Here is an 18,883-nt window from a genome sequence, read left to right as displayed (position 1 = left end):
GGGATGATATGAAAAAGTAGGGAATTAAATTGAATAAGTCATTTGAAAATTTGGGAAGCATGCTCATGTGAAATCAAAATAATTAAATTACCATGTGCATTGAAGAAAAATATATTAAGTAATTAAATAAGGGGATACAAAAAAATAATAAAAAAAAAGAGAAAAATGAAAAAAATATATATTACCCCAAATGCAAAATAAAAAGAATCAATGCACATGGGACAAAATTCAAAAATAAGTTTCATACATGAGCATGTAATACAAGTGGGAAAAATTTGGGTAGTTAGGTACAGTATTCTAAAACTGTATAAAGTATGTATATGTTAGGTGAGATCTTAGACTAGTCAAGGATTCAATTTGTTAGCTCACATAGCCTTATATATATATATCCTTACCCTTACCTTAGCCCCATTACAACCTTGAAAAGACCTCATGATGTTTGCATTGGTATACTAAATTTTGTTGATTGGTTAGATGAAGAACAAAGTTTTAGAAAGCATGATTAGAGAAGACTAGAGTGAATTACCCTATACACTTGAGAGATTAGAGTGATATACACTTCCAGTGAGGGTTCAACGCTTAATTCTATGTTCCCTGCTTTCATGAGCTGTCTTCTTACAAGTTCACTTGCTTTTTATTGTATGATTTGAATTAGTGGAAATTGGTTTGTATTTGTCTTGGAGAACTTATTTATTCTTAACCAAGTAAGTAAAAGCATTTAGCATGTAGTTGCATTCATAGGTTGCATTTCATACCATTCCTCTTCATCTTTATAGCTTCTCTTGAGCTTAGCATGAGGACATGCTAATGTTTAAGTGTGGGGAGGTTGATAAACCTCTATTTCATGGTTTATCTTGTACTCAATTGAGTGATTTTTATTAACTCTTTACCCACTTATTCATACTATTTGCATGGTTTTATATTTCCTTCCTAATTATGTGTTTTGATTGAAAACATGCTTCTTTGATCTTATATTTGCTTATTATTAATCCTCTCTTATTACCATTAGATGCCTTGATATGTGTGTTAAGTGTTTTCAGAGATTATAGGGCAGGAATGGCTTGGAGGATGGAAAGGAAGCATGCAAAAGTGGAAGGAATACAAGAAGTTGGAGAAATTGCTAAGCTGTCCAGCCTGACCTCTTCGCACTCAAACGGCTATAACTTTAGCTACAGAGGTCCAAATGACGCGGTTCCAGTTGCGTTGGGAAGCTAACGTCCGGAGCTTCGATTTGATACATAATATGTTATAGTTTCCCTGACGCTAGGTGCCGCGACCGCGTGATCCATGCGGCCGCGTCGCAGTGACGGAAATCCAACGTGGTTAAATTCAGGACCAGCGAATTCTGGGCTGTTTCTGAACCAGTTTGCGGCCCATAAAACACAAATTAGAGGCTATAAAGTGGGGAAATGCATCCATTCATAAGGAGGCTCTCATATTCACAATTTTAGGAGTAGATGTAGTTTTTAGAGAGAGAGGTTCTCTCCTCTCTCTTAGGATTAAGATTTAGGACTTCTCTTAGTTTTAGGAGTAACTCTCAATCCCAGGTTCTTTATTTTTATTTATTTTCCCAATTTAGTTTATGAACTGTTCCAAATTACTTGAATTAATGTTATTTGAGGTATTTCAGTTATTATTGCTTTCTTTTATTTACATGATTATTGCTTCCCATCTGAAGGCATTCTTATTCCAGTAGATTTACTTTTCCCCTTTTGGTCTTGGTTAAGAAATCAGTAACTCAGGAGTTATCCAACTCAACAGCATAATTGATAACTGTTATCTTTGCTAATTGAATTGAGCTTCAATAATCCCAACCTTTTCTTAGGAAATAAATAGGATTCGAAGATCAAACTAATTAGTCCCTTGACTTTCCTTTGCTTCAACAAAGGTTAATTAAGTGGAATTAAGATCCAACTTTCATTGTTTTTGATAAGGATAACTAAGCCTGGACTTCCAATTTTTCATACCTTGCCAAAAATTTATTTTACAATTATTTATTTATTTTATTTGTCATTTGAATATACCTATGCCCATTGCCCAAACTTAACATCCCCCAGTTTACAAACTCATAACCAATAATAAGAACATACCTCCCTGCAATTTCTTGAGAAGACGACCCGAGGTTTAAATACTCGGTTATGAATTTTAAAAGGGGTTTGTTACTTGTGACAACCAAAACGTTTGTAAGAAAGGTTGATTGCTTGGTTTAGTAACTATACTTACAACGAGAGTTTATTATAACTTCTAAACCATCAATCTTCAGTTCTTCACTTTCATTGAAGGCTTGGCTGGCTAGTAAGCCATGTCTAATTCCTGGACCAGAGATTTAGACTAAAATTGCATGATTCCTGGAATTCTCATTAAAATTTTTGAATTCCTTATTTTCTCTTTTTCCAATTAATTTTCGAAAAATTACAAAAAAAGTTAACAAAATCATAAAAATAAAAAATAACTTGTGTTTCTTGTTTAAGTCTAATGTCAATTGCATGTCTTTATTCTTCTTGCATTTTTCGAATATATGCATTATGTTCTCCTCTAATCTTCAAGTTGTTCTTGATGATTTCCTTGTTCTGATCTTTAAACTCTCCTATTTGGTGTCTCTTGTTGTTTTTCATATGCATTTTCAATTTGTTAGTGTGTCTAATATGAAAATTTCTAAGTTTGGTGTCTTGCATGTATTGTTTATTTGATCTTAGTTCTCCATGATTAGTTGCATTTTGATTGTTCCTCATCATTAAAAATCCAAAAAAATTTTCAAAACTATGTCTTTTCAAGTCAATAATACAGAAAATTGAAGATTCAGAACATTCAGCAGAGGAATTAAACAGAAAAAGCTGGGCATTCAAAACACCCAGTGAGGAAGGAAAACTGGTGTTTAAACGCCCAGCCAGGTACGCCAGGGTACCTGGCTGGGCGTTAAACGCCCAAAAAGGTAGCATTTTGGGCGTTTAACGCCAGGATGGCACAAGAGGGAAGATTTTGTTTTCAATTCAAATCTTTTTCAAATTTTCATAATTTTTCAAAATCAAATCTTTTTCAAATCATATCTTTTCAATCATTTCTTTTTAAAATCAATTTCTTTCTATTTTTTATTATTTTTACTATTTTCGAAAATCCTTGCTACAATTAATGATTTAATTCAAAATTTTCAAGTTGTTACTTGTCTATTAAGAAAGGATCAAATTTTAAATTCTAGAATCATGTCTTTTAAATTTCTTGTTAGTCAAGTAATCAACTTTAAATTTAAAAAAAAATTTCTTTTTAAATTAATTTAAAACCATATTTTCTCAATCATATCTTTTTAACCAAATCTTTTTCAAAATGATTTTCAATCATATCCTTTTGATTTCTAATTTCAAAATCTTTTTCAAAATCACTTAACTACTTTCTCAATTTTAATTTTCGAAAATCGTCAATCAAAGTTTTCAAAATTTCTTTTAATTATTTCAAAATCTTTTTAAATTTAATTTTGAAAATTCTTCCCCTCTTCTCACATCCTTCTATTTAAGGGACTAGCACTCTTCCTCAATGTGCAATTCGGACTCCCTCTCTCTATAAGTTCAAATTCTCCCCTTTCTACCTCCTCCTTCTATTCTTCTTTTCCTCTGACATCTCAAAGAATCTCTATACTGTCACATAGAGGATTCCATACTTTCTTCTCCTCTCTTTCATATGAGCAGGAGCAAGGACAAAGGCATTTTTGTTGAAGCTGATCCTGAACCTGAAAGGACCTTGAAGAGAAAGTTAAGAGAAGCTAAAGTACAACTCTCTGTAGAGGACCTAATAGAAATTTTCAAACAAGAAGAAACCATGGCAGCCAAAAACAACAACAATGCCAACAATGCAAAGAAGGTGCTTGGTGACTTTACTGTACCTACTCCTGACTTCTTTGGGAGAAGCATCTCTATCCCTGCCATTGGAGCAAACAAATTTGAGCTTAAGCCTCAATTAGTTTCTCTAATGCAACAGAATTGTAAGTTTCATGGACTTCTATTGGAAGATCCTCATCAGTTCTTAGCTGAATTCCTGCAAATCTATGATACTGTTAAGACCAATGGGATTGATCCTGAGGTCTACAGACTTTTGCTCTTCCCTTTTGCTGTAGGAGACAGAGCTAGGATATGGTTGGTTCACAACCTAAGGAAAGCCTGAACTCTTAGGAAAAGCTGGTCAGTGCTTTTCTGGCCAAATTCTTTCCACCTCAAAAATTGAGTAAGCTTAGAGTGGAAGTCCAGACCTTCAGACAGAAGGAAGGTGAATCCCTCTATGAAGCTTGGGAAATATAAAAACAATTGATCAGAAGGTGTCCTTCTGACATGCTTTCAGAATGGAGCATCATAGGTATCTTTTATGATGGTATGTCTGAACTGTCCAAGATGTCATTGGACAGCTCTGCTGGAGGATCTCTTCATATGAAGAAGACGCCTGTAGAAGCTCAGGAACTCATTGAAATGGTTGCAAATAACCAATTCATGTACACTTATGAAAGGAATCCTGTAAATAATGGGATAAATCAGAAGAAAGGATGCCATATTGGCTCAGAACAAAATATTGACTCAGCAAGTCAATATGATTTCTCAGAGTCTGTCTGGAATGCAAGCAGCAACAGGCAGTACCAAAGAAGCTTATGATCCTGACAACCCAGTAATGAAAGAGGTGAATTACATGGGAGAACCCTATGGAAACACCTATAATCCTTCATGGAGAAATCATCCAAATCTCTCATAAAAGGACCAACAGAGGCCTCAACAAGGCTTCAACAACAGTAATGGTGGAAGAAATAGGTTTAGCAATAGCAAACCTTTTCCATCATCTTCTCAGCAACAGACAGAGAATTCTAAGCAGATCCACTCTGACTTAGAAACTATAGTCTCTGATCTATCTAAGACCACTCAAAGTTTCATGACCGAAACAAGGTCCTCCATTAGAAATTTGGAGGCACAAGTGGGTCAGCTAAGTAAGAAAGTTACTGAACTCCCTCCTAGAACTCTCCCAAGCAATACAGAAGAGAACCCAAAGAGAGAATGCAAGGCCATAAACACGTCCCACATGGCCGAATGCATAGAGGAGGGAAAGACAGTGATTTCCACTGAGGAAGACCTCAATGAACGTCCACTGGCCTCCAAGGAGTTCCCTAATGAGGAACCATGGGAATCTGAGGTTCACACTGAGACCATAGAGATTCCATTGAATTTACTTCTGCCATTCATGAGCTCTGATGAGTATTCTTCCTCTGAAGAGGATGAAGATGTTACTGAAGATCAAGTTGCTAAATACCTTGGAGCAATCATGAAGCTAAATGCCAAGTTATTTGGTAATGAGACTTGGGAGGATGAACCCCCCTTGCTCACCAAAGAACTGGATGACTTGACTAGGCAGAGATTTCCTCAGAAGAGACAGGATCCTGGAAAGTTCTCAATACCTTGTACCATAGGCACCATGACCTTTGAGAAGGCTCTGTGTGACCTAGGTTCAAGTATAAACCTCATGCCACTCTCTGTAATAGAGAAGCTAGGGATCCTTGAGGTACAAGCTTCAAGAATCTCACTAGAGATGGCAGACAATTCAAGGAAACAGGCTTATGGACTTGTAGAGGATGTCTTGGTAAAGGTTGAAGGCCACTACATCCCTGCTGATTTCATAATCCTAGACACGGGGAAGTGTATGGATGAATCCATCATCCTTGGCAGACCCCTCCTAGCCACAGCAAAAGCTGTGATTGATGTTGACAGAGGAGAATTGGTCTTTCAAGTGAATGAGGACTCCCTTGTGTTTAAAGCTCAAGGATCTCCCTCATTAACCATGGAGAGGAAGCATGAAAAGCTTCTCTCAATGCAGAGTCAATTAGAGCCCCCACATTCAAACTCTAAGTTTGGTGTTGGGAGGCCATCATCATGCTCTAAGTATCTGTGAGGCTCCATAAGAGCCCGCTGTCAAGCTATTGACATTAAATAAGCGCTTGTTGGGAGGCAACCCAATATTATTTTATCTATCTTCTATTATTATTTTATCTTTTCTATAGGTTGATGATCATGTGAAGTCACAAAAATAACTAAAAAAGCAAAAATAGAATGAAAAACAGTATTAAAAATAGCACACCCTGGAGGAGAAGCTTACTGGCATTTAAATGCCAGTAAGGGTAGCAAAATGGGCATTAAACGCCTAGTCTGGCACTATTCTGGGCGTTTAACGCCAGAAAGGGGCACAGAGCAGGCGTTTAATGCCAGAAAGGGGCACACAGCTGGCGTTAAACGCCAGAAATGGGCTACAACCTGGCATTTAACGCCAGGATTGGCACAGGAAGGGGTGTTTACACGCCAGCATGGTGCAGGGATGAGAAATCCTTGACACCTCAGGATCTGTAGACCCCATAGGATCCCCAACTACCTCACCATTCAAATTCAAACCACTTTCCCTCCCAAACCCACCCATACATGGCCGAACCACAAAACCCCCTCTATTTCCTCCTCTTCTACTCTTTTCTTTCTTTTTTTGCTCAAGGATGAGCAAACCTTCTATGTTTGGTGTGGTAAAAGCGTTGCTTTTTATTTTTCCATAAACATTTATGGCACCAAAGGCCGGAGAAACCTCTAGAAAGAGGAAAGGGAAGGCAAAAGCTTCCACCTCCGAGTCATAGAAGATGGAGAGATTCATGTCAAGGGTGCATCAAGACCACTTCTATGAAGTTGTGGCCAAGAAGAAGGTGATCCCCGAGGTCCCTTTCAAGCTCAAAAAGGGTGAGTATCCGGAGATCCGACATGAGATCTGAAGAAGAGGTTGGAAAATTCTCACCAATCCCATTCAACAAGTCAGAATCTTAATGGTTCAAGAGTTCTATGCCAATGCATGGATCACCAAGAACCATGGTCAAAGTGTGAACCTGGACCCAAAGAATTGGCTTACAATGGTTCGGGGGAAATGCTTAGATTTTAGTCCGGAAAATGTAAGGTTGGCATTCAACTTGCCCATGATACAAGGAGATGCACGCCCCTACACTAGAAGGGTCAACTTTGATCAAAGGTTGGACCAAGTCCTCATATACATTTGTGGAGAGGGCGCTCAATGGAAGAGAGATTCAAGAGGCAAGCCGGTTCAACTAAGAAGGCATGACCTCAAGCCCGTAGCTAGGGGATGGTTGGAGTTCATCCAACGTTCAATCATTCCTACTAGCAACCGGTCTGAAGTTACTATAGACCGGGCTATCATGATCCATAGCATCATGATTGGAGAGGAAGTAGAAGTTCATGAGGTTATATCCCTAGAACTCTACAAGGTGGCGGACAAGTCCTCTACTTTGGCAAGGTTAGCCTTCTCTCATCTCATCTGTCACCTCTAAAATTCAGCTGGAATTGACATAGAGGAAGACATCCTCATTGATGAGGACAAGCCCATCACTAAGAAAAGGATGGAGCAAACAAGAGATCCCACTCATGGACAAGAGCATGAAGAAATTCTTCATCGTGAAATCCCTGAGATGCCTCAAGGGATGCATTTTCCTCCACAAAACTATTGGGAGCAAATCAACACCTCCCTAGGAGAATTATGTTCCAATATGGGACAACTAAGGGTGGAGCACCAAGATCATTCCATCCTCCTCCATGCAATTAGAGAAGACCAAAGAGTCGTGAGGGAGGAGCAACAAAGGCAAGAAAGAGACATTGGGGAGCTCAAGCACTCCATAAGATCTTCAAGGGGAAGAACAAGCCACCATCACTAAGGTGGACCCGTTCTTTAATTTCCTTGCTCCTATTTTTTTTTGTTTTTCAAAAATTATGCTTTATGTTCTATCTATGTTTGTGTCTTTATTACATGATCATTAGTGTCTTAGTGTCTATACCTTAAAGCTATGAATGTCCTATGAGTCCATCACCTTTCTTAAATGAAAAATGTTTTCTAAAAGAGAAAAAGAAGTACATGAATTTCAAATTTTAAAACAGATTAATTATTTTGATGTGGTGGCAATGCTTTTTGTTTTTCTGAATGAATGCTTGAATAGTGCATATTTTTGAATTGTTGTTTATGAATGTTAAAATTGTTGGCTCTTGAAAGAATGATGAAAAAGGAGAAATGTTAGTTGATGATCTGAAAAATCATAAAATTGATTCTTGAAGCAAGAAAAAGCAGTGAAAAGCTTGCAGAAAAAAATATATGCGAAAAAAAAGAGGCAAAAAATAAAGAAAAAAAAAGAGAAAAAAGAGAAAGAAAAAGCAAGCAGAAAAAGCCAATAGCCCTTTAAACCAAAAGGCAAGGGTAAAATAAAAAGGATCTAAGGCTTTGAGCATCAGTGGATAGGAGGGCCCACAGGAATAAAATCCTGGCCTAAGTGGCTAAACCAGGCTGTCCCTAACCATGTGCTTGTGGCGTGAAGGTGTCAAATGAAAAGCTTGAGACTGAGCAGTTAAAGTCGTGGTCCAAAACAATAAGAGTGTGCTTAAGAGCTCTGGACACCTCTAATTGGGGACTCTAGCAAAGCTGAGTCACAATCTGAAAAGGTTCACCCAGTTATGTGTCTGTGGCATTTATGTATCCGGTGGTAATACTGGAAAACAAAATGCTTAGGGTCACGGCCAATACTCATAAAGTAACTGTGTTCAAGAATCAACATACTAAACTAGGAGAATCAATAACACTATCTGAATTCTGAGTTCCTATAGATGCCAATCATTCTGAACTTCAAAGGATAAAGTGAGATACCAAAACTGTTCAAAAGCAAAAAGCTAAAAGCCCTGCTCATCTAATTAAGACTGATCTTTATAGATGTTTTTGGAATTCATTGTATATTCTATTCTTTTTATCCTACTTTGTTTTAAGTTGCTTAGGGACAACCAACAATTTAAGTTTGGTGTTGTGATGAGCGGATAATATATACGCTTTTTGGCATTGTTTTTAATGTGTTTTTAGTATCTTTTAGTTACTTTTTATTATATTTTTTATTAGTTTTTAAATAAAAATCAAATTTCTGGACTTTACTATGAGTTTGTGTGTTTTTCTGTGATTTCAGGTATTTTCTGGCTGAAATTGAGGGACTTGAGGAAAAATCTGATTCAGAGGCTGAAAAAGGACTGCAGATGCTGTTGGATTCTGACCTCCCTGCACTCGAAGTAGATTTTCTGGAGCTACAGAAGCCCAATTGGCACACTCTCAATTGCGTTAGAAATTAGACATCATGGGCTTTCCAGCAATATATAATAGTATATACTTTGCCCGAGATTTAATGGCCCAAACCGGCGTTCCAAGTCAGCATAAAAATTATGGCGTCAAAACGCCAGAACTGGCATAAAAGCTGGAGTTAAATGCCCAAACTGGCACAAAAGCTGGCGTTTAACTCCAAGAAAAGTCTCTACATGTGAAAGCTTCAATGCTCAGCCCAAGCACACACCAAGTGGGCCCGGAAGATGATTTCTGCATTAATTACTTATTTTTGTAACCCTAGGCTACTAGTTTTCTATAAATAGGACCTTTGCTATTGTATTTTTAGATACTTTCAGATACTTTTCATATACTTTTTCATCTTTTGATCTATTGATTACGTTTTTGGAGGCTGGCCTCACGGCCATGCCTGAACCTTGTTCTTATGTAGTTTCAACGGTGGAGTTTCTACACACCATAGATTAAGGTGTGGAGCTCTGCTGTTCTTCATGAATTAATGCAATTACTACTATTTTTCTATTCAATTCACGACTACTTCTTCTCCAAGATATACTCTCGTACTTAATTCAGTTAAGTCAGAACGTAGGGGTGACCCGTGACAATCACCCAATCTTTGTTACTCGCTTAGCCAAGGTCACCGCGTGCCTGACAACCACAAAACGATCTACATGATGTTCAACGTAGTCATTGGACGACAGCTGGAGTATATTCTCTTGGGTCTCTAATCTAAGATTAGAACCTTCATGGAATAGGCTAGAATTATTGGCGGCCATTCCTGTGATCCGGAAAGTCTAAACCTTGTCTGTGGTATTCCGAATAGGATCTGGGAAGGGATGACTGTGACGAGCTTCAAACTCGCGAGTGTTGGGCATAGTGATAGACGCAAAAGGATCAATGGATCCTATTCCAACATGATCGAGAACCGACAGATGATTAGCCGTGCGGTGACAGCGTATTTGGACCATTTTCACTGAGAGGACGGGAGGTAACCATTGCAACGGTGAAACCCAACATAAAAATTGCCATGGAAGGGAGTATGAATGATTGGATGAAGACAATAGGAAAGCAGAAGTTCAGGAGGAACAAAGCATCTTCATAGGCTTATCTGAAATTCTCACCAATGAATTACATAAGTATCTCTATCCTATTTTATATTTTATTCATCTTTTAATTATTAATTCTCCATAACTCTTTGAATCCGCCTGACTGAGATTTACAAGATGACCATAGCTTGCTTCAAGCCGACAATCTCCGTGGGATCGACCCTTACTCACGTAAGGTTTATTACTTAGACGACCCAGTGCACTTGCTGGTTAGTTGTTCGGAGTTGTGACAAAGAGTTGAGATTACAATTGTGCGTACCAAGTTGTTGGCGCCATTGATGATCACAATTTCGTGCACCAGGAAGTAGAGGCCTTGCCAGTGATCATAAATTCTTCTCTGAATATAGAAGAAGAAACAAAGCTGATTGAAGTGTTGAAAGCTCACAAGACAGCCTTGGGTTGGACAATTGATGATATCATGGGCATAAGCCCTGCCATCTGTATGCACAAAATTCTATTGGAGGAAGATTCAAGGCCTACAGTTCAACCCCAAAGAAGGCTTAACCCAACTATAAAGGAGGTGGTTCAAAAAGAAGTGATGAAGCTATGGAATGCTGGAATAATCTTTCTAATCTCTGACAGCTCATGGGTGAGTCCAGTTCAGGTTGTACCAAGAAAGGGAGGAATGACACTCATTTTCAATGACAAGAATGAGTTAATTCCCACGAGGACAGTGACTGGGTGGAGGATGTGCATAGATTATAGAATACTGAATGATGCTACAAGGAAAAGTTATTTTCCTCTCCCATTCATCGACCAGATGCTGGAAAGATTGGCTGGTCATGCCTATTACTAATTCTTGGATAGGTATTCTGGGTACAATCAAATAGTAGTGGATTCCAAGGATCAAGAAAAGACTTCCTTCACCTGCCCATTTGGAGTCTTTGCTTACAGAAGGATGCCCTTTGGGCTGTGCAATGCCCTGCAACTTTTCAAAGGTGTATGCTTTCTATATTGTCTGACATGGTGGAAAAATTTTTAGAAGTCTTCATAGATGATTTTTCTGTCTTTGGCAATTCATTTAACACCTGCTTGCATCATTTAACTCTTGTTTTGAAAAGATGCCAAGAAACTAATCTGGTATTGAATTGGGAGAAATGCCATTTCATGGTTCCTGAAGGGATAGTTCTTGGGCATAAGGTCTCAAGTAAAGGTATAGAAGTTGAGAAAGCAAAAATAGAAATCATTGAAAAGCTTCCTATACCTGTTAATGTGAAAGCAGTGAGAAGTTTTCTTGGACATGTTGGTTTTTACAGGAGATTCATCAAAAATTTTTCAAAAATAGGAAAACCACTAAGCAATTTGCTAGTGATTGATAATCCTTTCATCTTTGATGATAATTGCAAGCATGCCTTTGAAACTTTAAAAAGAAAACTCATTACAGCACCAATCATCACACCCCCAGATTGGGAATTGCCTTTTGAACTTATGTGTGATGCAAGTGACTTTGCAATTGGTGCTGTATTGGGGCAGAAGAAAGACAAGCTGCATCATGTTATATACTATGCTAGCAAGGTGTTAAATGAAGAACAGAAAAATTATACCACCACTGAGAAAGAGCTCTTGGCAATTGTATATGCATTTTATAAATTTAGACAATACTTGATTGGTTCAAAGGTTATAGTATATATTGATCATGCTGCTCTCAAGTATCTCATGTCTAAATAGGATTCAAAGCTAAGGCTTATTAGGTGGGTGTTGCTGCTACAAGAATTTGACATTGAAGTGAAACATAGAAAAGGAAATGAGAATCAAGTGGCAGACCATTTGTCAAGACTATCACAAGAAGCTAACCAAGCTCCACATTTAGTGAACGAAAGCTTTCCAGATGAACAGCTTTTGCAAATCTAACAAGCTCCATGGTTTGCAGACATTGCAAACTACAAGGTTGGAAGAAAGATTCCCCAAGAATTCACCAAGCAACAAGTGAAGAAGCTGCTAAATGAGGCCAAGAAATTCTTATGGGATGAACCATTCTTATTCAGGTAGTGTCCAGATGGAATGATTAGGAAATGTGTTCCTGAAAGTGAGATGAGAGACATACTGTGGCATTGCCATGGTTCAGCTTATGGTGGACATTTTGGGCCAGAAAAAACAGCAACCAAAGTACTTCAAAGCGGATTTTATTGGCCAACCATCTTCAAGGATGCTAGAGAGTTTGTTCATCAATGTAATGAGTGCCAAATAGCTGGAGGATTAACAAGAAGGAATGAAATGCCTTAGAACTACATCTTGGAGGTAGAACTCTTTGATCTTTGGGGCATAGATTTTATGGGCCCTTTTCCACTTTCAAATTCTTTCAAATACATACTTGTGGCAGAAGAATATGTCTCAAAGTAGGTGGAAGCCATGGCAACAACCAACTGTGATGCATAAATTGTCCTTCAATTCCATAAGAAGCACATTTTTACTAGATATGGAGTGCCTAAGGGTCTTGTCATTGATGGTGGTAGTCATTTTTGCAACAAACAAATGGAAAAACTACTTCACAAATACGGAGTGATACATAAAGTAGCCACACCATATCACCCACAAGAAAGTTGAAGAGGATTTTAGAGAAAATAGTGGGGAACACAAGGGATTGGGCCAGAAAATTAGAAGATGCTCTCTGGGCATATAGAACAGCATTCAAAACTCTTATTGGAAAGTCTCCTTTTCAGTTGTTATATGGCAAGTCTTGTCATCTTCCTGTAGAGCTTGAGCATAAAGCTTTCTAGGCCACTAAACTCCTCAACCTATATTCTCAGGCAGCAGGAGAGAAGAGGCTATTGCAATTAAATGAGTTGGATAATTTTAGACTGGAAGCCTATGAAAATGCTAAGATATACAAGGAAAAAGCCAAGAGATGGCATGACAAAAGGATCTCAAAGAAGGAGTTCAAACCAGGACAGCAAGTACTCTTGTATAACTCCAGGCTCAAAGTTTTCCCTAGCAAACTCAAGTCTAAATGGACTGGTCCCTATTTGGTGACAAAGGTTCTCCCTTATGGAAGCCTTGAACTCCTAGATGAAGCAACAAAGAACAATTTCACAGCAAATGGTCATAGGGCAAAGCATTATTTGGGAGGTCCTTGGGACAATGAGAAGGAGATTCAGAAGCTATGTTGAGCAAGAATAAAGGATGTCAAGCTAGTGACATTAAAAGAGCGCTTGTTGGGAGGCAACCCAACTAGAGGTAGTTTTCTTTTCCTAAACTATTTCAATAAAAAAGGTTAAGTAGACTTATCTGTATTGCAAGGAGCTAAGTTTGGTGTTTCACACCAAAATAATTTAAGGGTGAATGAAGGATGCTAAGTTTGGTGTTCCACCAAAAATCTCATTTAAAAACAGATTTCAACCCTCTGCATAAATGATTACTAGCTCCAAGCAATCAGGGAAATCACTAAACCATTGTTTATCTTCTATTTTTTTAGTTTTATTACTTTTAGCAAAAACACATGGTTTCATGTAATTGATGCATCATAGACAGTAGCAAGGGAGTATGTTTGGTGTTCCCTCACCAAAATAAGATCAAGAACCTACAATAATTCATGCATGCTAACCATCTGCCTAAGTGCTTGGAAAAATAAGAAACTTCCAATAATTATGCAGAAAAGACACTCAGCCTCTTAAAAGAATCATCACCAAGGGAAATGCAAAAGTAAAGGATGATGATGACAGCTGCAAGACACTCCTGAGAGGTTGTATTGTCACAAAATTCACTCTGCTATGAACTGTTCTGAATGAGGAGTTGCTGTTTACCTTGATGTTTAGTTCAAATAGTGTAATTTTGATGTCTGCACTAGTTTAAATGCTTGCTATCACTCATCTGCATTAAATTCTGTCTTGTTTCCCCTTTTGCATCAATAAGAGAAAATGTTTGAAATAGAAAGTGATTGTCCAATGTAGTAGGAATTAGAATAAAGACTTGTGGTGGTAATTGCTTGATTAGATGATAAGCTCAATAATAAAAGCTGCAGAATAGAATATCTCTTGTAGTGTGAACTTAGTTGCTGGTATAAAACCTTTTATTAATGAACATCCCTGGAAAATGAAGAAAAGTAAGAAAGGAAAAGGAAAAGAAAAGCCAAGGATTGGCAACAAGAAAGAAAGAAAAAATAATAAGGCTACACACCAATAGCTTGGACCTTAGGACATATGCATGTGATGCTTCTTGTACTAGGATATGCTTGGACAATTAGGTTCTAAGGAGTCTTTTAAAACTTGGTAACTTGGATTAACTAATCCGGGATTACCAACCGAAAGTCCATTATCAAGAGCAACCTAGTTACAAAGCATTTAGTAACCCAAAGAGGTGCTGGGCATCAATGCTCCTAAGAAGAATTGTGAGCCAAGTGTCTGTAGTGAAGAAGTGTTGAGAAAAATTGGGCCAAAAGGCTGCTGCAACACTTGACACTAAGCTACCATTGAGAAATAAGCTTTCTAAGCAAAAGAAATAAGGAAAAATCAATAAGGGATCAATCAAAAAGCAAGGTATTATAATAGCAACTCTAGTGAATCCTCAAAGTGACATTTCATATCTATCAGCAAAGAATAAGTGAGCTGCATCTTGTCTGCATAAAATCCCATAGTCTAAATTCAATTACCTGCTAAATAAGGATATATGCTTCTCTATTTTATTTCATTTCTTCTGATGTTTAGTGTTTGCTTGGGGACAAGCAAGGTTTAAGTTTGGTGTTGTGATGACAAGTCATCTTATGCTAGTTCTACAAGCATTTTTCATTAGTTTCATTAGGTTTTTTGCACTTTCTTGCACAATAAGTAAGTGATTGGAGTGGATTTTCATGATTATGTTGAATCAATCAAACATCATATATTTTACACAAAATCATAGGTTTTATGCTAGAATTAATTGATTTCATGAATGATGCAAATACCTTGTGAATTTGGTGATACTTTGATTGTTTGTTTGGTTGCTTGTAGGTGAAGAAATGAAAAAAATGATGAATCAGGGGAAGCAAACAGTAAAGCGTTGCGTTCAAAGAAGCAACGCCACGTTCACTAGCACAGTTGGAATAGCTGGTGCACGGAATTGTGATCACACTTTTGACAACTTCGGTACAACTAATCAGCAAGTGCATTGGGTCGTCCAAGTAATAAAACCTTACGCGAGTAAGGGTCGATCCCATGGAGATTGCCGGCTTGAACCAAGCTATGCTCATCCTATAAATCTTAGTCAGGCAGATTCAATTGGTTATGAGTTTTGATAATTGAAAGATAAATAAAACGTAAATTAAAATAAAGATACTTATGTAATTCATTGGTGGGAATTTTAGATAAGCGTTTGGAGATGCTTTTTTGCTTCTGAACCTCTGCTTTCCTATTGTCTTCATCCAATCATGAGTGCTCCCTGATAAACCCCAATTTTGTGGTTTATATTGCATAGAATTTGGAGGATTTTGTCAATATTTCTCACACTTATTCACTAGAATTGCATGGTTTTGTGTTCTCTTCCTAATATTGTTTCATGATGAAAAACATGCTTCTTTTGCCTTAAAATTGCTCTATTTTGATCCTCTTCTATTACCATTTGATGTCGTGATATGTTTGCTGAGTGATTTCAGGATTTATAGGGCAAGGATGGCCTAGAAGAGAGAAAGAAAGCATGCACAAGAGGAAGGAACATGAAGATTTGGATTTTGGGAACTTCAGCACCGGCGCACACGCGCACATGGCGCGCACGCGTGGATGAAGACAGCTGGAAGTGGCATGCAAGAATGGACGCATCTGCGCAGATTAAGAAAATCCACACCGGCGTGCATGCGTGGATCACAAAATCAATCGGCACGCACGCATGCATGGCGCGCACGCGTGGCAGGCTACACGTGAACTCATTAAAGGAAATCGTGCCTGGCGATTTCTGAGGCTTATCAGACCCAACTTCAAAATGGTTCTGCATGGAAAAGACACAAGGATGCTAGGGGGGAAGGGGGGATCAATCATTTTACACTTAGACATAATTTTTAGCTAGTTTTTTTGGTTCTTTGTTCTTCTAGAGAGAGAAACCCTTGTTCCTCTTTAGATCTAGCTTAATTTGATCTTCCCTTGTTGAATTTTGAATTAGATCTTGTTAATTGCTAGTTTTAATTATTTAATTTGAATTCTCTAGTATGATTTTATTTAGATCATGTGTTAGTTTTATGTTTCCTATGCTTTCTTAGGGGACAACCAAAAGTTTCCGGTCATTATTGCTAGTGAGCTTTCTAGTGAGGAAGAAGGGAAGCTCCTAAATGTCCTAAGAAAGTACAAGAAGGCAATTGGCTGGAGCCTAGCTGATATTGTGGGGATTGACCCTCGCAAGTGCATGCATCGTATATTTCTCCAAGAGGGAGCTATGCCAGTTAGGCAACCACAAAGGAGGCTCAACCCAACCATCTTTGATGTGGTAAAGATGGAGGTCACTAGACTACTTGATGCGGGTATCATATACCCAATTTCTGACAGTGAATGGGTGAGCCCGGTTGCTGCGCAGAAATCATGACAGTTCCATTCCTTGGTAACGGCACTAAAAACTCAATACGCACGTTCATGATCTTAGTTCTTTGTCACAACTTCGCACAACTAACCAGCAAGTGCACTGGGTCGTCCAAGTAATAAACCTTACGTGAGTAAGGGTCGATCCCACGGAGATTGTCGGCTTAAAGCAAGCTATGGTCACCTTGTAAATCTCAGTCAGGCGGATTCAATTGATTATGGAGATTTAGTGATTAAAAGAAAAATAAAATATAAAATAAAGATAGTGATACTTATGTAATTCATTAGTGAGAATTTCAGATAAGCATATAGAGATGCGTTCGTTCCTCCTGAACCTCTGCTTTCCTATTGTCTTCATCCAATCATTCATACTCCTTTCTATGGCAAGCTGTATGTTATGCATCACCGTTGTCAATGGCTACATCATGTCCTCTCAGTGAAAATGGTCCAATGCGCTGTCACTGCATGGCTAATCATCTGTCGGTTCTCGATCATACTGGAATAGGATCCATTGATCCTTTTGCGTCTGTCACTACGCCCAGCACTCGCAAGTTTGAAGCTCATCGTAGCCATCCCTTCCCATATCCTACTCGGAATACCACAGACAAGGTTTAGACTTTCCGGATCTCAAGAATGGCCGTCCATGGATTCTAACTTATACCACGAAGATTCTGATTAAGGAATCCCAGAGATACTCATTCAATCTAAGGTAGAACGGAAGTGGTTGTCAGGCACGCGTTCATAGGTTGGGAATGATGATGACTGTCATGATCATCACATTCATATTGAAGTGCGAATGAATATCTTAGAATCAGAATAAGCTTGAATTGAATAGAAAAATGATAGTACTTTGTATTAATTCATGAGGAACAGCAGAGCTCCACACCTTAATCTATGGTGTGTAGAAACTCTACCGTTGAAAATACATAAGAACAAGGTCCAGGCATGGCTGAATGGCCAGCCTCCCAAGGAGGGTTCAATCATCAAAACATGATCAAAAGATGATCCGAAGATGTAAATACAATAATAAAAAGTCCTATTTATGCTAAACTAGTTACTAGGGTTTACAAAGATAAGTAAATGATGCAGAAATCCACTTCTGGGGCCCACTTGGTGTGTGCTTGGGCTGAGCATTGAGCTTTACACATGTAGAGGCTTCTCTTGGTGTTGAACGCCAGTTTGTAACCTGTTTCTGGCGTTTAACTCCACTTTGCAACCTGTTTCTGGCGTTTAACTCCATAATGCAGCATGGTTCTAGCTTTTAGACTTTCCGGATCTCAGGAATGTGGCTAATTGGTTCTAGCCTCTACCACGAAGGTTCTAATCTCACGAATTCGAATGCTCTGTTCTCAGGAGAGGCAAGTCAAATCCGTTGATCAGAGACCCAAGAGAATATACTCCGGCTGTCATCCAATGACTACGTTGAACATCATGTAGACTGCTTGTGGTTGTCAGGCACGCGAATCTTGGCAAGCGAGTAATGAAGATAGTGGGTGATTGTCACGAGTCACCCCTTCATTCTGACTTAACTTAATTAAGTACTAGAGTATATCTTGGAGAAGAAGTAAGCGTAAATTGAAAGAGAAACAATAGTACTTACATTAATTCATGAAGAACAGCAAAGCTCCGCACCTTAATCTATGAGGTGTAGAAACTCCACCGTTGGAAAATACATAAGAGAAAATAGCCTAGGACGTGTGGCCAGCCTCCAAATGTGAAAAATGGCATAAGATATAAAAAAGTTCTGAATACAATAGGAATGACTAGTATTTATACTAAACTAGTTACTAAGGATTACAGAAATTGAGTAACTAAATGCAGATAGTGCAGAAATCCACATCCAGGGCCTACTTGGTGTGTGCTTGGGCTGAGCATCGAGATTTACACATGCGTAGGCCTTTTCTAGAGTTAAACACCAGCTTGGATGCCAGTTTGGGCGTTTAACTCCAGTTCTGGTGCCAGTTCTGGCGTTTTACGCCAGGAAAAGGGTCTCTAACTTGCGTTTAACGCCAGTTTGGGCCATCAAATCTGTAGTCCTTTCTTAGCCTCTGAATCAGATTTTTGCTCAGGTCCCTCAATTTCAGCTAGAAAATACCTGAAATTATAGAAAAATACACAAACTCATAGTAAAGTCCAGAAATGTGATTTTTGCATAAA

The sequence above is a fragment of the Arachis hypogaea genome, chromosome 16, assembly GCF_003086295.3.
Source record: "Arachis hypogaea cultivar Tifrunner chromosome 16, arahy.Tifrunner.gnm2.J5K5, whole genome shotgun sequence".
Lineage (NCBI taxonomy): Eukaryota > Viridiplantae > Streptophyta > Magnoliopsida > Fabales > Fabaceae > Arachis > Arachis hypogaea.
Note: the sequence above shows the minus strand (reverse complement) of the source record.